The following is an 18,290-nucleotide window of genomic DNA, read 5'->3' as shown; positions in this document are numbered from 1 at the left end:
CCAGTCGGAGTGAGGATGACGGCGGAGAGAAAGATGAGACGAAGGAGAATGCCTTAAAAAGCGTGCACCTGTTTGCAGTAAGTCAGTCTCGGTAGACGTACGGGCTCCATTTGTATTGGAACTGAATTCCGACTGGTTTCACGACCGCACCATCTATCGGGCCGCGGCTGGCTCTTCTTTCGCCATCACCAGCTGCAATGCCACTTACGATCGACGGTTTGTAGGAAGTAGTTTCTGTCGATTGTGTCCTCTCCATACAGTACATTCATATTTATGTCATAAGTCATTCATTTATAAGTCATTGTTATAGTTAAGATCCTCTCGATATCCTATCATCAGACACAGATCGGATAATGAATTAACATCAATACTATATCATGAATAGAGCTGGGCATCTTGCATTTACTTAAAATACACAGATAGAACATACATAGATAGAATAGAACTAATCCAGCCGACCTATTAATCAGTAAAAGAAGAACTTCCTTTCATAATCATTAGATTTTTAAACGTAGTATCTGTTGTGTCTTTATATCGTCTTTTGATGGGCAACATAATTAGATATAAAGATTGACATGTACATGGAAGTTAGGTCAAGAAACAGTATTAAGAAATGCATTAAAGCATTTGACAGGTGGTGTCAGTACAAAATATAGGAAAGTGGTTCATTTAGCCCTATATGTATAATTAAAGTTCGTGAATAAAGTCCAACACTTGAGTGTACCCCAATTCCAAATGTGTTCACCTTTTCAATGTCCAACTAGTTAGCTAGCCCCTAGGGTTTTTCTTTGACTTCCAAATGCTCTCTTTAATCAGCCCCAATGCCAATTAACTTATTAATAAATTAACTCCTAATGAGTTAATTACCAAACGATTTAATTCTTCAAGCCCTTCTTCACTACTTACAGTTTTTTTTTATTATTTAATTATTACATTGTTACTAATCGTTTCCGACTAACTTACAATTTGTCTTTATGATAACTTAAATCTAGGTATATGACTAAGAGGACTCGTCGGCCCTATCTCAATCTCTGGTGAAATAATGCTTATATGTTACATGTCACTGCTGTATTTTTTATTATATGCACCTCACTATACAAGATCAGATGGTTTGATTCTTTTGAGTCTCTCTCTTGTTCTAGTGGTATCGAAAAGCTGCAATACTTCAATATTCTCATAAGAATGAAGTATTTCCTCATGCTCCCTTGCAATTATCTTGATCTCTTGACTTACTGTGGGTATTTGAAGGTTTCGATGTAGGTAATCAGTCCTATTTGGGTGCGCCCACAATACCTCTCAGGACTTTGTTCTGAAAATGTGGTATTTTGTTTTTGTTACTCTTTGTAGAACATCCCCATAATTGAACTCCGTATGTCCATATCAGCTTCAGTATTTTCTTATATAATAGCAATTTATTATGCAGATGATAATTGTGATCTTCTTCCAATTAGCCAATACATTTTCCTATATTTCAATTTCAGTTCCTTTCTTTTCTTCTTTATATGTGACCCCCAGCGAAAAACTTCAAGATTCATTCCGAGATATTTAGCGTTGTTGCTATATGGAATGATAATATTATTTAATGTTATAGGTGCTTGTATGGTCTGATTGTAGTTTACTTTGGTTAATTTTTGTTTTCCAAGCTTGTATATTGTCACTTGCCTGTTGTAATTTTCGTGAGGCTTCTTCACTATTGTCTCCCACAGCTTTAATCGCAATATCATCAGCAAATGTGGCCATCGTAATATTTTTCATTTGTGGTATATCACAAGTGTAAAGTAGATAAAGCATTAGCCCCAGGACACTTCCTTGTGGTATACCTGCTTTACCTTCTTTTATTGTAGATTAAGTTTCTTGTTGTTTGACTTTAAACATTCTGGTTGTAATGTATAATTTTAATAGTTCGGCGTGTTGCTTTGGTAACATTTTCTGCAGTCTATGGACAAGGACTTCATGCCAAACCTTATAGAAGACTTGTGCTACATCTAAGAATAAAGCTGAGCATACTTTTTACTTTCGTAGGATTTTTCAATAACATCTGTTATTCTGTGAATTCTTGGTAATAAACCAAAACTGGTGTGTTGATATTAGGTTTTTTATCTCTATGAACTACTTACAGTTACCAAATTTGTTGACTTTGCTTGTTTCAAATCCAACACGAAAACAAACCACGTTTATCCACTATGATCCTTTCGAAAGACCAATTTGTTGGGGTTTTTCTAATCTGCGTCTTCGTGGCGACAAACACTTTAATTGTAGAGAAACTGCTCTTTAAAATTCACACGTATTCAATTCCAATGACCATTTTTTTGGGGGGCTTTTAACTCGCTATTTCTATTCACCAAATATTTATGTTTATAGAAATCCACACGTTAATCAACTTGAAGCACCAATTTGCTTTTAATATTCGTATTTAGCTTTAGCAAATTATATATTTATTATTAGTCAATAACTTGAATTAGCCATATTACGCTAGATGGCTTATATTATTTATACTTTATGTACACACTACTTGTTGCCTTACCGTCTTATCTAACTATGTCGAGGGCTTCCAAACTACTTTGAACCATAGAAGAGAGCAATCAATATTGCATTGACGCATAAAACATAAATAATAAAGCATTCTTTACATATAATGACGCAACACTATCTGCATACAGCTTTTTTTTGGGACATGAAAAGAAATCAGCTGAAGCTACACGGACAACGGATGAACACATGCTTCTATATTGTGTCATTCTGTATAACACATTAAGTGGTAAGAACTAAATCTAATTCCATTTTTGATGTCTATGGTTGATCACTATCATTGTCCGTTTCAGGTCTCGCTTTTAAAGCATGATTTGAAAAACTTTGAATTATTTGTCTACCATTTGCTATGCCGCAAAATAGCGTACTGGGTCCAGTACTATATCTTCTTTACACAGATAATCTACCTTGAATAAAAATAGCCACTGTGGCAAATTACGCAGATGACACGGCAGTCTTATCCTCTCATGAAGATCCAGCCATAGCATCAATTACTGTATCAATGTCTGTCAACATCATCTTCAATAACTGTCAACTTCCGAAATCAGATGATGCTAAATATCTTGGTATGCACATAGATCGACGCCTAATTTGGAAAAAACATATACTCGCAAAACGGAAAAAACCTGGAGTTAAACTCTACCTAATGTAATGGCTTATCGGGCGCAAATCCAAGTTATCATTAGATAACGAGATGCTATTGTATAAATCTATACTCAAGCCTATTTGGTTATATGGAATCCAACTATGGCGAACCGCTAGCAAGTCTAATATATTCATCATACAACGGTTCCAAAATTAAGTGTTGCGTGCCGTTTTCGATGCTTCATTCTATGTTTCAAATGAAGTGATACAACGCGATATTCCTCTAGAACCAATATCAAGTGTAATTCAACGTGTTTGTTTGAAATACCTCGAAAGGGTATCAGTGTATCCCAATATACTCGCTAATCAGCTAAATATGCGAAGTGACAGTGAAGTGCGTAGACTAAAACAACTAACACCGATCTGATTATTTTACATATGTAGACTTTAGAATAAGCTTTAAAATAAGACTAATTAATTAAATAAAATAGTATTTTGTATAAGAGATCACTTAATGAAATGATTTTCGACATGTCATGTATATATACGTTAATTCAAAGATAACAAATACTTATTGCCCTCTGAGTATATTGTGGAATTACTAAGAGTAATAAAAAAAATTGTTATGATGGTTTCTGGCAACCAACACATTTTGTAACTAAGGTGGTTACATGACGCCAATATGGCCCCATTTAGTTCAGGTGGCAGATTGGAAAACTTATCAAATATTCTGTCTAAATTCTCTTTTAGGTGTGATTCATTAACAGAAAACTGCCTCACAGACATTGAAGAAGACAAAGTTTGTTAAAGAACAATTGAAACCTGAATGTAATCTAAATCTGCATCAATTAGTTTCATTGAATGAATCTAATGAATGAATTTCTCCAAGCATTTCAATCAGGCGATCGCTATTTTATTTTTTGTATTGATCCTTATTTTTGATAGAACGCACACACTAATAAGATCGCAAAATGTATTTAGATTGAAATATATTTTGAAGCCCCAAGTCTGTCTTTAAAATACTAATTACAAAATACATCATCAAGTAATTGAAATATAAATAAAAAAATATGTATTTAATTGTTTTAATTAAAAGTAATTCAAATAGTGACTAACCCTGTGTACATGTTACTTCTTTGTAAAGGCGCTTCATATGTAGGCGCTTGATTAAGCGTAAGTTTTTCACACAAACATTTCAAATCTTATATTAAAACATGTCAAGGATATCAGATTTCAAATCTGCCTCTAAATTCACTAATAATAAACAGTCTTTTATATTTAAAGATGCAACAGTATATGTCGAATTAACTTATCTATTATAAAAAATAGGACAGTAACCCAGTCCTTGTCCCTATTATGTTTACCGTAACATAGAAAAATGTTAAAAGTCTTAGGGAGCTAAATCTGGCTAATAAATTATTAGAAGTGTGGTGACGTCAGGCCTCTTCTTCTTATCGCGAACTGGCGACAGAATAAGATTGACCAAAAACGATCACGGGCACGCAAAAAATAGACGGCAGATTCATTCATCTTTCGACGCCCAAGCATATTACATTCAATCAACAATCATCAATTCAATAATCAAACATTAAAACATTTTCATTAGTTAATTAGTTGTATAATAGTTAGTGTTATTAATAAAGTATTAAGGGAAACATAGTTTCATTCAATAAATTACACGAAGACCTCTATAGAAGCTCCGTAGAACATCTATTTCATCTATTTCGATCAGAAATACCTATTGGTGAAAATGTGAGTTATGAATAAAAATAACCAAACTCAGATTTCAAATTCGACGGTTTCGACATCTCTACCCATAAAATAACTGTTTTTCATTTAATAAATCTGCTGTGGAAATATATCAAACACTATTAGAAACTTATGGTTATGCGGCTCCATCATATCATAATTGGCTTGACCTGCTCCAATAATCTTAAGAGTAAAACCATAAGTTCATACCCATGATCATAAACTATTTCTGTGCATATGGTGGGATCAGCAAGGTGTAAAGTATTACAATCTGTTAACAACGAATGAAAGAGTTACGACAGATATCATTTGAACAAATTCAACGGCCATTTGTTATAAAAAGGATCATCAATAGTGAGTAACAAACAGAGAATCATCCTCTTGCACGACAACGCTTGGTTACACGTTCAAAAAGTGGTGAAGGGCACACTATTGCAGCTCTACTGGGAAATTCTAGAGTAACCAGCATATTTACCAGACCTAAGGCCTTCTGATTACCATTTCATCACATCAATGCAGCATGGCTTGACTGGGACATGATTTATAGAAGAAGTGCGAAAATGGATTAATGATTGGATAGCGGTCAAATCAATCAACAAAAAATACGTACCCTTGTGATTTTACTAATATATTTTTTAATTTTTGAGAACAGGTTTATTATCTTGATAGAACACAATATTTTCCGTTTTTCTTTCACACATTCTTGAATCCAACTATTATAAAATACTACAGTTATAATCTAAGTTTGTTATTTAACTAGCTAGCATGGGCATCCAATACATAAATAGACTTGTGCTTGTGATAAAACACATAATACATAGACTATATACCGCCTGAATCTGTACATTTTTGTGATTATTTATCTTATTCAAGTCTTTGTATTCATGTGATTTTAATATGACTGTTAGCTTCTCTCTAACTCACATGATGATATGATAAATAAATAATAATGACTCAAATAAATAAGTAACTAATCTACTTTGTAAGATTTTTTAAATCAAACCATACGATGAATAATAATGAGTAATAAAGATTCAACCTGAATGTTAATCGTAAAGTCAAGATCGCTAAGCGCTGAACGTTACCTACTGAATTGCATTGATCGAATATAGACAATGTATCGGTTAATAAAGAAATAATTTTGACAGGAAATCGATTTACCAGTCAATATGGAATATGTTTTCTATAATGCTGGTGTAGTAGTGTAATGTAAATGTATAATATGATTTTGACTTTAAACCATTACTTTGACATGGATTTATAGTTTGAGCTATGAAACTGTAGTTTTTTAACTTCTAGTCTATTTGTGAAGCTTGTTGACTGACACTCATATAGAGTCATATAGAGACTTATCATATAGGACATTATAGATACTTTTTTCTATAATTCTAGACATATGATTCGCAAAAGAAGAATATGTACTTAGAGAACCTCAGAACGACGTTAATAATGACTATTAATACAAATATACAATGGGCAAGGGCAAGTCCACACCAGAAATGATAAGTGTAGACAGGTTGGCAAAGGAGACAACAAGAAAGACGATAGTGGACAAGAATGGATAAGTAAAGGACAGATCAAATTCGAGAAAAAAAGTGAAACAATCGATAGATGGCAACTGATATGAAACAACTCGAGCGATGGCAGAACTCTCAATGACTTCTGCGAAGGGGTGGGACGCGACAGATTGAGCTTAAACAAATAGGCGGTACAACTAACAACAGGACACGGAAATATGGCTGCACATATTAGCAGCTTTAGATTAAGGGAGAGTGAAGGTCTGTGCGAATGTGGTAATGGTGTGGAGGACACCAAGCACATAATGGTCGAATGTACCTTGGGAGAAAGAATAAAGGCTAGAAACCTCTACGGCAACGCGGTATGTTCTTACCAATTTAGAGATCCACAAGGGAACAATAACAGTTCAGATATAGACCTCATAAATAACTGGAAGGAGGCAGTAATTAAGAACGCCGACACTGAGGCAGATAGATCAGACACGGGAAGGGTCACTAGAGGCATAAATAATGAACGCGATCAAGTAGAGTTAGGGTATCTGGATCTTACTTAATAAATAATGTTGACATAAATACAGAGATAAATTTTAATAACCAATTGTCAATGGCCATTATTCGGTAGTTAAAGAGGATAAAAAGAAATAAACTAATTGCGGGCACTGGGGGATTAAACACTGACACTATCCCGACAGAATTTAGATAGCTGGGCCAAGTCCTAAGTGTAAAGGCCTCAGTTTCGGTGATTGCCTCATCATTCGGCAAAAAATTCTTCCCAGCGAGCATTCTTTTGAGATCTGAGAACAGGAAATATTCGCTGGGGGCCAGATCTGGAGAATACGGTGCATAAGGAAGCAATTCGAAGCCCAATTCATGAATTTTTGCCATTGTTTTCACTGACTTGTGACACGGTGCATTGTCTTGGTGAAGTAGCATTTTCTTTTTCTTCAAATGCGGCCGTGTTTCGGCGATTTCGTCATTCAAACGGTCCAATAACGCTAGGTAATAGTCGCTGGTAATGGCCCTTCCTTTTTCAAGGTTGTCAATGAAAATTATTCTATGCGCATCCCAAAATAGAGCCGCCAGAGCCTTGCCAGCACACTGTTGCGTTTTTCCACGCTTTCGAGAGGGTTTATCGTGTGCAGTCCACTCGGATGACTGTCGATTGGACTTCAGAGTGAAATGATGGAGCCATGTTTCATCCATTGTTACATGTCGACGTAAGAACTCATGTTTATTACGCTTGATCATCTTCGAACACTGCTCCGAATTATCAACTCGTCGTTGTTTTTGGTCAAAAGTGAGCTCGCGCGGCACCCACTTTGCAAAGAGCTTTCTCATACCCAAATGTTCGTGAATGATATGATGTACACGTTCAGTTGATATCTTTAGAGTGTCTGCTATTTTATTCAATTTCAATTTACGGTCATTTATACAATAACAAAAGTTGCTTCACTCAAAGTGCTATAATTCACAAACTAGTGATCCGACAGCTGTCAAATTTATACACGCATCTTTTGAGCGTTAGGGCTAACTACAAAACATATGGATTTAACAAGTAATTATCGAGAAATATATTACAACTTTTTGTCAGATAAACAAAAAAGCAATTATTGTTATTGTACTAAAATGACGGAACATTGTATAATGTACTACAAGCACTGTTATGTTCAATAAGACAGATTACATGTCGGGAACAGAACATTTGGCGCGTATTGTCAAACATTGCGAAATTGCGATCAATTAAAAGCGAGAGGCCGGCGCATGCGGTTATTGTTTACCGAATAGACAATCCAAACATGGACGACCTTGAGAGGTAGCGTCCAGTCGGTCTCAAAGAGCAAAACATAAAAACGCGCACCCATTTACCAAACAAAACGCCCGTAATAGCCGTGGTTTACTTTAAAGCACTAACGATGTTTATTTTCCCACTAGGCCAAAACACATGTTGCACAAAAGCAGAACGCTTACATCGGCGCATCGTGGTCTCCGCGTCTATTCCTGGCCGAAGCAAAATAATCAGCGCACGTCGTTGTTTGCAAACCGATCGATTTATCACGCCAAATAAACATGAGGTCGGTTAATTGTAATGGAAGAGCGACATCAAAGACCCCGGACTGATGATGGCTACCCATTTCCGAGAACAATGCCGCTCGTCGGACGCCCACACGCCTTTCATCTGTTAACGAAAAAATCCTATCGATGAGACATTTTCAGTGACTAAACTATTTTCGAGGAACCTCGATCAATTCGCAGAAAATCTCTTCACCGGGATGATGATTATCATGACTCATACCGCCTAGGCTGTTATCTCAATTGCTTCCCATCATCCAACACAAGCAGCGAGCAAAAATCCACCAAACATTTTACGAAAAGCAACTACCGATAACCGAATCCCTTTCAGGACCCATTAACAAATAAATCTAGAGCAATTTTATATACGAAAATAAGCGCGCGACGTCCGTTGGAATCGAAAAGGAAAAAAAGGTCATTTCTGTCAACTAATGAGCGGTCATATCGAAAAATGTTATCGCTAAGATTATGCGTAGTAGAGTAAAAGACATATAATCAAGATTCTTACCAAACAGGTTACATACTTGTTGAGAGAATCTGGAATGTGTGAAGTAACAGAGGCGTAGATATCCTTTTTTCTCTTCTTCGGTCTTGTGTTTTTTATAATCGCCACTCAATGTGTATGTGAGATCGGGCTATTTATAGTGATCTATAAATTTTTTGCGTGTTTTTATGTTTTGTTATATTTATAATACGTTCTTATTTTGTCTAGGAAAATAATCTGTATTTTTCGTTTGCAATAGTCATAACAATTTAATTATATAGTACAGATTGTTATTTAAAAATAATTTGAACAAAAATAAGTATTTTCGATGTCGTAACTTAAGCTATACCGTATCTGTACCCAGTCCTAATATTTATTATGTGTTTTTTTCTGAAATATAAACAATATTCTACAATAAACAACCGTCATTATTTCAAATTATTTAATTTAACGTAAGATGATATTGGAAGAATTCTGAGTGCTATTACACACCTGTAACAAACATACTTCATTGATAAAAACGTGTAAGTATTGATTTGCACCTTTTTGGAATGTCAATGTCCATATACTTGACCAAACACACATTAGACGATCAAATATGCAGAACTAGATCCTCATAAAAACTTGTATCGATATAAAGTATAAAGAACAAGAGCACATAAACAAACAAAAATACAACTAAGTAATAGAACATGGCAATTATATATAATAGTTATTATATCAACAGCAGTACTCAGCAGACATGATTCTGAATACTGAAAAATGCAAAACTGTAAAAATAAGTTGATAAAATTTTTTTTTGTATATATTAAAGTCTCCTTTTACCAACTAGGGATTTATCTGGACCTACAGTTTAACGTGGGCTCCAACTGGAGAGGCCAACTTAGAAATCATTCCAGAAGTTACTCCATATATATATATATATATATATATATATATATATATATATATATATATATATATATATATATATATATATGATCTTACCCAGCCTGGTTACTGGCCAACCAAACCAAAACTATTTCCAAAATTTAAGTGACAGGGATCATTTTAAATCAATTATAAAGAGTAGATATTAAATAATAAGATGAAAATTCTAGAGATCATTGGCCTATTAAGATTGCAAGTATTCTTGGCCTTTAAATATTGAACACAAAAAACTAAGACTAAAAAAAGACTAAATGTTGCATATATTTTAAAAACTAAAAACTTGATAAAACTAAATTAATGTTGCTTTTAATAGATACTGGAATTTTTCTTTCCAATAATAAATACTGATCCCTGAAAACGTGACAATAAATATTACGTAGTGAGTAGTGATAGGTAAATTTCAAAAACTAAAAATGGAGTGTTGACAGAGTTAATAAAACGATTAACACAAAATATGGATTAATTTGTACTAAACAATATTTTAATTATTATAATGAATATTCATTAATAACTAAAAAGATAATCGAATATAAAATCTAAATACATTTCCAAAATTATTATTGAAAATAATATAAAATAATAAATAGTTTATACAAAAAATAGTTATTGAACTAAAAATCATAAACACTAAATACAAAGGGATTGAAATTTCGAAGACTAAAACATTAATTATACAGTGATGATATATAATGACAAGTAAGTTTTAAAAGGTATATATTTGTGTACATAATATATTTAATAGGAAATAACAATTATTTCATTATGAAAAATGATTAGTGAGTAAAAAAATAGTAGTTTATATGTTATTATGCATAGCAGAGGATGTTTTTTACGCAAATAAAACTTTGAGATGGCAATAATGTTATCGTTAGAAGCCTCAAAATCGCTTGATGTTGATTGATGTATAATTTGCTTTGTCCTTTATTTATGAATAAACAGTTTCCTTACAAATTATGTAAATTTGTTTCTAAAGGTTTCTTGTTGTTATGCACTCGGCGAATAAGACCAACAAAAAATAGTGATGACATTCATATTAAGATGAATGGAGCCATTAATAATCAAAACTCTCATTTAGGATGAAAATAATATTCTAAGAGTCTATGCTAAGATATTGTTACATCCAGAGAAACTGACTATTTGATGTGCTTTTGTTGTACGAATTTTTCTACAGTCAATGGTGAGCGTTATGGAGCCATGACCAATGACTACTTTCTTTCAACAAAATGGCAATACCTTGTACCAAAATCGATATTTTGAAGGAAGTTTCTGAAGCACGTATAATTTCACGTTTTTGACTAGAACACTGGAACACTTTGGGTGTTATTCTATTTTAAAATTCTAATCCTCTAAAAGTACCCTTCTGATTGCTAAATAATTTTTTATAAAGACTACTAATAATGAAGTAAATTATGCAGATAATAGTTATATCAATATAGTAATGTTTGCTCAGCGCATTGGAAGGCATCTTTAAATGAGACTTGACATATTTATATTCCTGTGAAGTGAATTCCCGATCTTTTCAATCACAATAGAATGAATTTGTATGATTCTTTATACGTAGTTCCAGTAAAAATATTTTAATTTAAATGTTTGAAGAATGGATTCATCACTATAGTGTGGTAGCAAATTCTTCCTCTAGTTCCATGTTTGTGAAAAACTTGTTAGCAAGCAATAAATGTTACACCATTGCATGATTGTGGGCGTTATATTATAATCTATTAAAAGTTTTTAGCTCAAAACATTCATTGATGTTCCCTATTCTGTTGTGGAAGTGTGTTAATCATTGATACTGCATCAATTCTTAGGAAAGCAATGATGGGTTCAGTTTATCTCGTCCTTGTAAACAACAGTATCCAATAAATTGCTATGTTCATGAATACTATTAGGTTTCTCTAAAAGAAGATAAAGCGCAATGCCGATTAATTTGCTGCCAAGTGGCGTTACGCCCTATATGTGTCTCCAAGCACTGATTTCATTGAACATATGTTATATGCATCATAGCTGTCGCAAATATTCTAACAGCTACTTGTTACTCGCTAGTTTCACCCTTTGTTAGTTATAATATTTGTTGTTACACACTGTTCAATCACCGCGTTCTGCTTTTATAACTTTCAGTAGCTCTTCGCACCTAATTACATGAAAAAACACAAAACTGTTAAATCGTATAACATTTTTGAATTTATATTTTCTAAAAATGTTTGGTAACATCTGACAATAACAATGGTGATAACTTTTTTACCTTGTTGATCATTTGATGAGGACTCTAGTCAGGGAATTAATTCATCGCTTTTGGCATGCTAAGCTTAAGAGCTTAGCATTCTGTCTAAGGACAGAAAGGCCTCTGATAAGGATTTGGTGTGGTAATTTTGAGATGGTGATGATTGATTAAGAGATCCTGAACCTTAAAAGTGTCATTTGTAAGACATCTGATTTAATTATTTTACAATAGTACAATCAACATTTTTGTTACCACGAGAGTGAATCTGCAAGTTACAAGAAATTAGAAAATTAAAATTGATACTATTTTCATTAACTTTTAAACTGCATCAACTGTGATATCATGAATGATTTAAATGGAAGTTTCAGTAAACTCTAATATAACCATTTCTTAGACTATATAGGCTGACTTGTTGTTTTAGGAAAGAAATAATGAACAATACTAATATTTTTAATATGACATAAACTGACTGTACAATGTCGATGTTGTCTTGTTGTTCTTGTTGTCTGTTGTCTCCAATGTTTTTTTCACAAATACTTGATATTGTTTAAATAAACACTATTTATCAATCCCTAATTGTACAATGTCATTTACGTACTTTATAAAAGATGGTGACCCAGACGAAGAAATAATAAAACTAAAAAAAAAACTAGTGAAATGAATATATTCGAAGATAGAGCTATGACGTTAGATTCTAAACCTAAACAAACCTAACCCTAAATTTTCTGAAAATCATTGCAGGTGTTTACAAGATATTAACAATATATTTATAAGATAATTTATTAATTATAACATATTTGTTACCTTGAGTATTAAGCTAAATTGTGTGTATATTGTAGAATATAAAATAAGGTAAATTGTGTGTACGTGTTGTATGTTAAATAAAGTTTCTGTTTATTTTTATTTAGATATTAATTATTATGTACATATTTTATTCTAAAACATTTTTTTCTATTAAAAATGTAAGTTTGATTATTTCTTACTTTTTAGTAAGCTCCTTATTTATTTTTTCGTTTAAGTCGGTTCAATTTTTTGTTACAAATATTTTATTTTTCTCTTTTTAGCGTCAGATATTTATTTAATAAATTACGCAGTTATATTATTAAGTATTCCAATTAATAACCCAAGTAAAAGTACAACCTGAATGAGGAAAAATGGGAATAAAGAAACAATGATTGAAAATAAGGAACGTGTTAGTCCCCGGGGTCCGCCGCCTAGTCGAGTTGATTTAACAAATGTTCCAATAAAACTAGAACAAAAAAAGCTCTTGCCCTGTTGGGAATTGAACTATCGACGCCCGCGTATAAACTCAACGTTTTGACCATTACACACAATAGAAACAGTTGCCTACAATGTTTCTACGACGTCATTTTTGAATTTATATTTCTAAAAATGTTTGGTAACATCTGACAATAACAATGGTGAGAACTTTTTTACCTGGTTGATCATTTGATAAGGACTCTAGTCAGCGAATTAATTCATCGCTTTTGGCATGCTGAGCTCTTAGACAGAAAGGCCTCTGATGAGGATTTGGTGTAGTAATTTTGAGATGGTGATGATTGATTAAGAGATCCTGAACCGTAAAAGTGCCATTTGTAAGACATCTGATTTGATTGCTTTACAATAGTACAATCAACATTTTTGTTACCACGAGAGTGAATCTGCAAGTTACAAGGAATTAGAAAATTAAAATTGATACTATTTTCATTAACTTTTAAACTGCATCAACTGTGATATCATGAATGATTTAAATGGAAGTTTCAGTAAACTCTAATATAACCATTTCTTAGACTATATAGGCTGACTTGTTGTTTTAGGAAAGAAATAATGAATAATACTAATATTTTTAATATGACACAAATTGACTGCACATGTCAGTTTTTCTTTTTAGTTTGCAATGATAAAAGAGACGAATATAAAATTGTTAACATCAATTTTCATGTCATATCTTTTCAGATATATTCACTTTATAACTAAACTCTATATAATACTTAGGAAATCTGATTTGTTCACTGAAATACTTGATTATATTAATAAACAATATTTATCAATCGTTAAGGCTACATCATTCACCGATTTCTTTTAACCAATATCAACTGATATCATGAAATTATTTAAATGGAACTTTCAGTAACTTTAATATACCCATTTCTTAGACTATATTGACTGACTTGTTGTTTTGAGAAAGCAATAATGAACAATACTAACATTTTTAATATGACACCAACTGACTCTACAATGTCGATGTTGTCTTGTTGTTCTTGTTGTCTGTTGTCTCCAATGTTTTTTTCACAAATACTTGATATTGTTTAAATAAACACTATTTATCAATCCCTAATTGTACAATGTCATTTACGTACTTGTTAAAAGATGGTGACTCAGACGAAGAAATAATAAAACTAAAAAAAACTAGTGAAATGAATATATTCGAAGATAGAACTATGACGTTAGATTCTAAACCTAAACAAACCTAACCCTAAATTTTCTGAAAATCATTGCAGGTGTTTACAAGATATTAACAATATATTTATAAGATAATTTATTAATTATAACATATTTGTATTAAGCTAAATTGTAATTGTAATTGTAATTATTATGTACATATTTTATTTTAAAACATTTTTTTCTATTAAAAATGTAAGTTTGATTATTTCTTACTTTTTAGTGAGCTCCTTATTTATTTTTTCGTTTAAGTCGGTTCAATTTTTTGTTACAAATATTTTATTTTTCTCCTTTTAGCGTCAGATATTTATTTAATAAATTACACAGTTATATTATTAAGTATTCCAATTAATAGCCCAAGTAAAAGTACAACCTGAATGAGGAAAATGGGAATAAAGGAACAATGATTGAAAATAAGCAACGTTTTAGTCCCCGGGGTCCGCTGCCTAGTCGAGTTGATTTAACAAATGTTCCAATAAAACTAGAACAAAAAAAGCTCTTGCCCTGTTGGGAATTGAACTATCGACGCCCGCGTATGAACTCAACGTTTTGACCATTACACACAATAGAAACAGTTGCCTACAATGTTTCTACGACGTCTCATATGATTATAAAATTACTATATTATGAAAAGCAAACTGAATGACTTTTACACTGAACTACTTCCGATTTTTAGTCACATCATCTCAACAATAACATTATACCCCAATATTTGATTATTTTAGATAAAATCTTCTAAGGTTTTCCTTCGACTTCCTCCCTTTTCCCCATCAAATCCTGATTGAGTCCATAATTGACGGTATTAACCAGGCCGCACTCATTTCCAGTGAATCGATACGTCAAATGTCCTTTCGTGAATGTTTTTACGGTTGTTTCTTTCACTGTACTGCAACGGTTTCCGACGCAAAGCCGATGCTGCTGCTGCTGTTGATGACGACGATGATAATAATAAAAAAATTAATTAAATTTTATCCACAATTTACAGTTCCTTAATGACTTTCCTCGGTATGTTAATTTATAATTCTGTAATAGTTGGAATTCCCTAACATATCTTTCCGAGTCGTTCTCATTATACAGCTATTAAGTGAAAGCGGATAGATTATTTTTTTATCGGTATATAAAATTCCTCGGTATATATATATATATATATATATATATATATATATATATATTTGTGTATGTGTGTGTATAAATACTACACCAGAAGATGGGGCCAAATACAGAACGTAAATCAACAAGTCGTTTTCGGTTTGTTTTTTCGACGTTTCTTCCTTTAAATCACAGATTATTTTACTTGATGTCAAAGCTAACAGAGATGTACCACTCTCTCGATCGACGATCGATGTTTGAACACACTTAACTGTTGATGAGTAGCTTTTTATAAGCACCACGGCCCCGCTCTTTGAGCCGAACGATTAACTTATAAAATACTATCTCGCATATGTTTAAAATACGAAATACAAAATTATTTGATGTCGTGTATTTAAAATACAAAGTACAGTATTTTAATCATTTTTACCTAAAATACAAAATACAATCAGGTGTTAGGTCATGTAAATAGAAGTAGTCCAGCCCGGTCTATTATTATTATCAACATTTCCTAGAATAAACATTAGATTTTTAAATGTACTATCAAACAAACAACTTCTAGTTGGGGAATGAATAAAATCTACGAAGTAAAACTATATTTCTACGGGTCCTGATGAGCACAAACTTATGTTATTATGAACACATTTTTAACCGACCGATTTCTCCGACAATTGTGGGTCGATTTTCAAAATTTATTTTTTATTTTTTATTCGAAAGAGTGTACTTCCGAGATAGTGCCATTAGAACCAAATCAGGATCTATTGGGAGGAAGGGGGAGGGAATCGAGGGAAAATCTGAAATTTCAAAGATACATACAAAGTTTTCACATATTTTTTATCTAAATTAATCAGATATTGATGTATTGTTATTGTTATTGCTGAGATGATGTGATGAAGAATCGGAAGTAGTTCAGTGTAAAAGTCAATCAGTTTGCTTTTTAAGCAATAACCATATCATATGAGACGTCTTAGAAACATTGTAGGCAACAGTTTCTAAGGTGTAATGGCTAAAGCGTTCCTCATACGGCATATTGAAAGTCATGAAGGCCTGCACCTTTACTTGGTCTACCCATTGCAATATTAAATTAAAAAACTGCATAATTTATTGTCTAAATAACTAACACTAAAAAGTGTGAAATAAAATATTTTAACAAAAAAAATTGAACCGACATCAAAAAATAAATAAGGAACTAACTACAAATTAAAAATAATCAAACTTAAGTTTTTAACACAAAAAAAAACGTTTTAGAATAAAATATGTATATAATAATCGTTGTAATAACTAAATAAAAATAAACAAAACCCTTATTTATGATTATAACCACTACACGAATTTTATATTCAACTATATATTCTATAAACACACAAGATTGGTATTAACTACCCAAATCTATTAATCTATTTACGATATTATTTTAACTACTACTAACTGATCACTATGAAGTCGGTGCCGAGCCTAAAAATACAAAAATGATAATATAATTTTGTGACATATACAAAAAATTTAACTAACAACAAAACAAATCTAAATTAATATAACTGTTTGGGTTCGGCACCGACTTCAAAATAGTCAGATGGTGGTAGTTAAAATAGTATTGTGAATAGATAAAAAGCTAAATTGTAGTTGAATATAAAATATGTGTAGTAGATAGGTTAAATAAGGTTTTGTTTATTTTTATTTAGTTATGACAACAAATATTATGTACATATTTTATTCAAAATGTTATTTTTTTGTGTTAAATATCTAAGTTTGATTATTTTTTAATTTTCAATGAATTCCTTATTAATTTTTCGAAGTCTTAGTTATATTTCGATATCGTTCGTGGTTCATTTTGCTTTTATCGTTTAGCAATCTCGCTAACTCTAACTCCACTTTTGATGTCTTTGGATAATCGCTGCCAATTTAGTTGTAAAAATCATTAGTACTGCTGCTCCTCTTACTTCCAATTATTATTTCATGTTTTCGGTAAGTTAACTTTAAGATATAAATTGCAAGATTTTGAGTTATTCTCCTAACCAATGCATTTTAAGACTAGGGGGGCAGCATGACAACAATATGGTTCAATTTATTTCAGGTGAAAAAGTGTAATTTTTTTCCAAGCTCTTTTTTAGTTTTGTAATTTGATAACAGTAAAACGCCGCAAATTGCAATCCTGCAGCTTATCTAATATGGGTCGTATAAAGACAGATAAAAGTAGATAGAAGTTTGCCATAGTCATGAACATTTGTTGCCCTGAATCCAATCTAAAGCTGCACCATTTGGTGATACCAGTCACGTCAGTAACCCGGTTGGGTAAGACCGGCTGTCTTCTGGGATGATATCTAAGATGGTCACTCGCCAGTAGGTAGGCTTAACGCCAAGGGCCGTGGTTCGGAGTCCACGTTGAATTGTAGCTCTAGTCCAGATAAACCATAGTTGGTAAAAAGGAGACTTAAAAATATTTAACAAAAATATTTCAAACACCACGGCTTGTAACATGAAAATAATTAAAGTTGACAATTACAAGATGATTTGCATGGAGTTACATGAGAGTTACAATCCTTAGAAGAAGATATTACGCTACTATCCTTTAAAATAATTAACTAAAAAATAACTTGCCAACAAGCACGTTATATGATAATTGCTGTCTGAAAAATAACATAGGTAAGTGAGTCTTTTCTGAAATTACAGTATTTAA

The sequence above is a fragment of the Rhynchophorus ferrugineus genome, unplaced genomic scaffold (genome assembly GCF_030347505.1).
Source record: "Rhynchophorus ferrugineus isolate W39M unplaced genomic scaffold, kcgeb_rfMv2 rfM2, whole genome shotgun sequence".
In the NCBI taxonomy this organism is placed as follows: domain Eukaryota; kingdom Metazoa; phylum Arthropoda; class Insecta; order Coleoptera; family Curculionidae; genus Rhynchophorus; species Rhynchophorus ferrugineus.
This window is presented reverse-complemented; position numbering follows the sequence as displayed.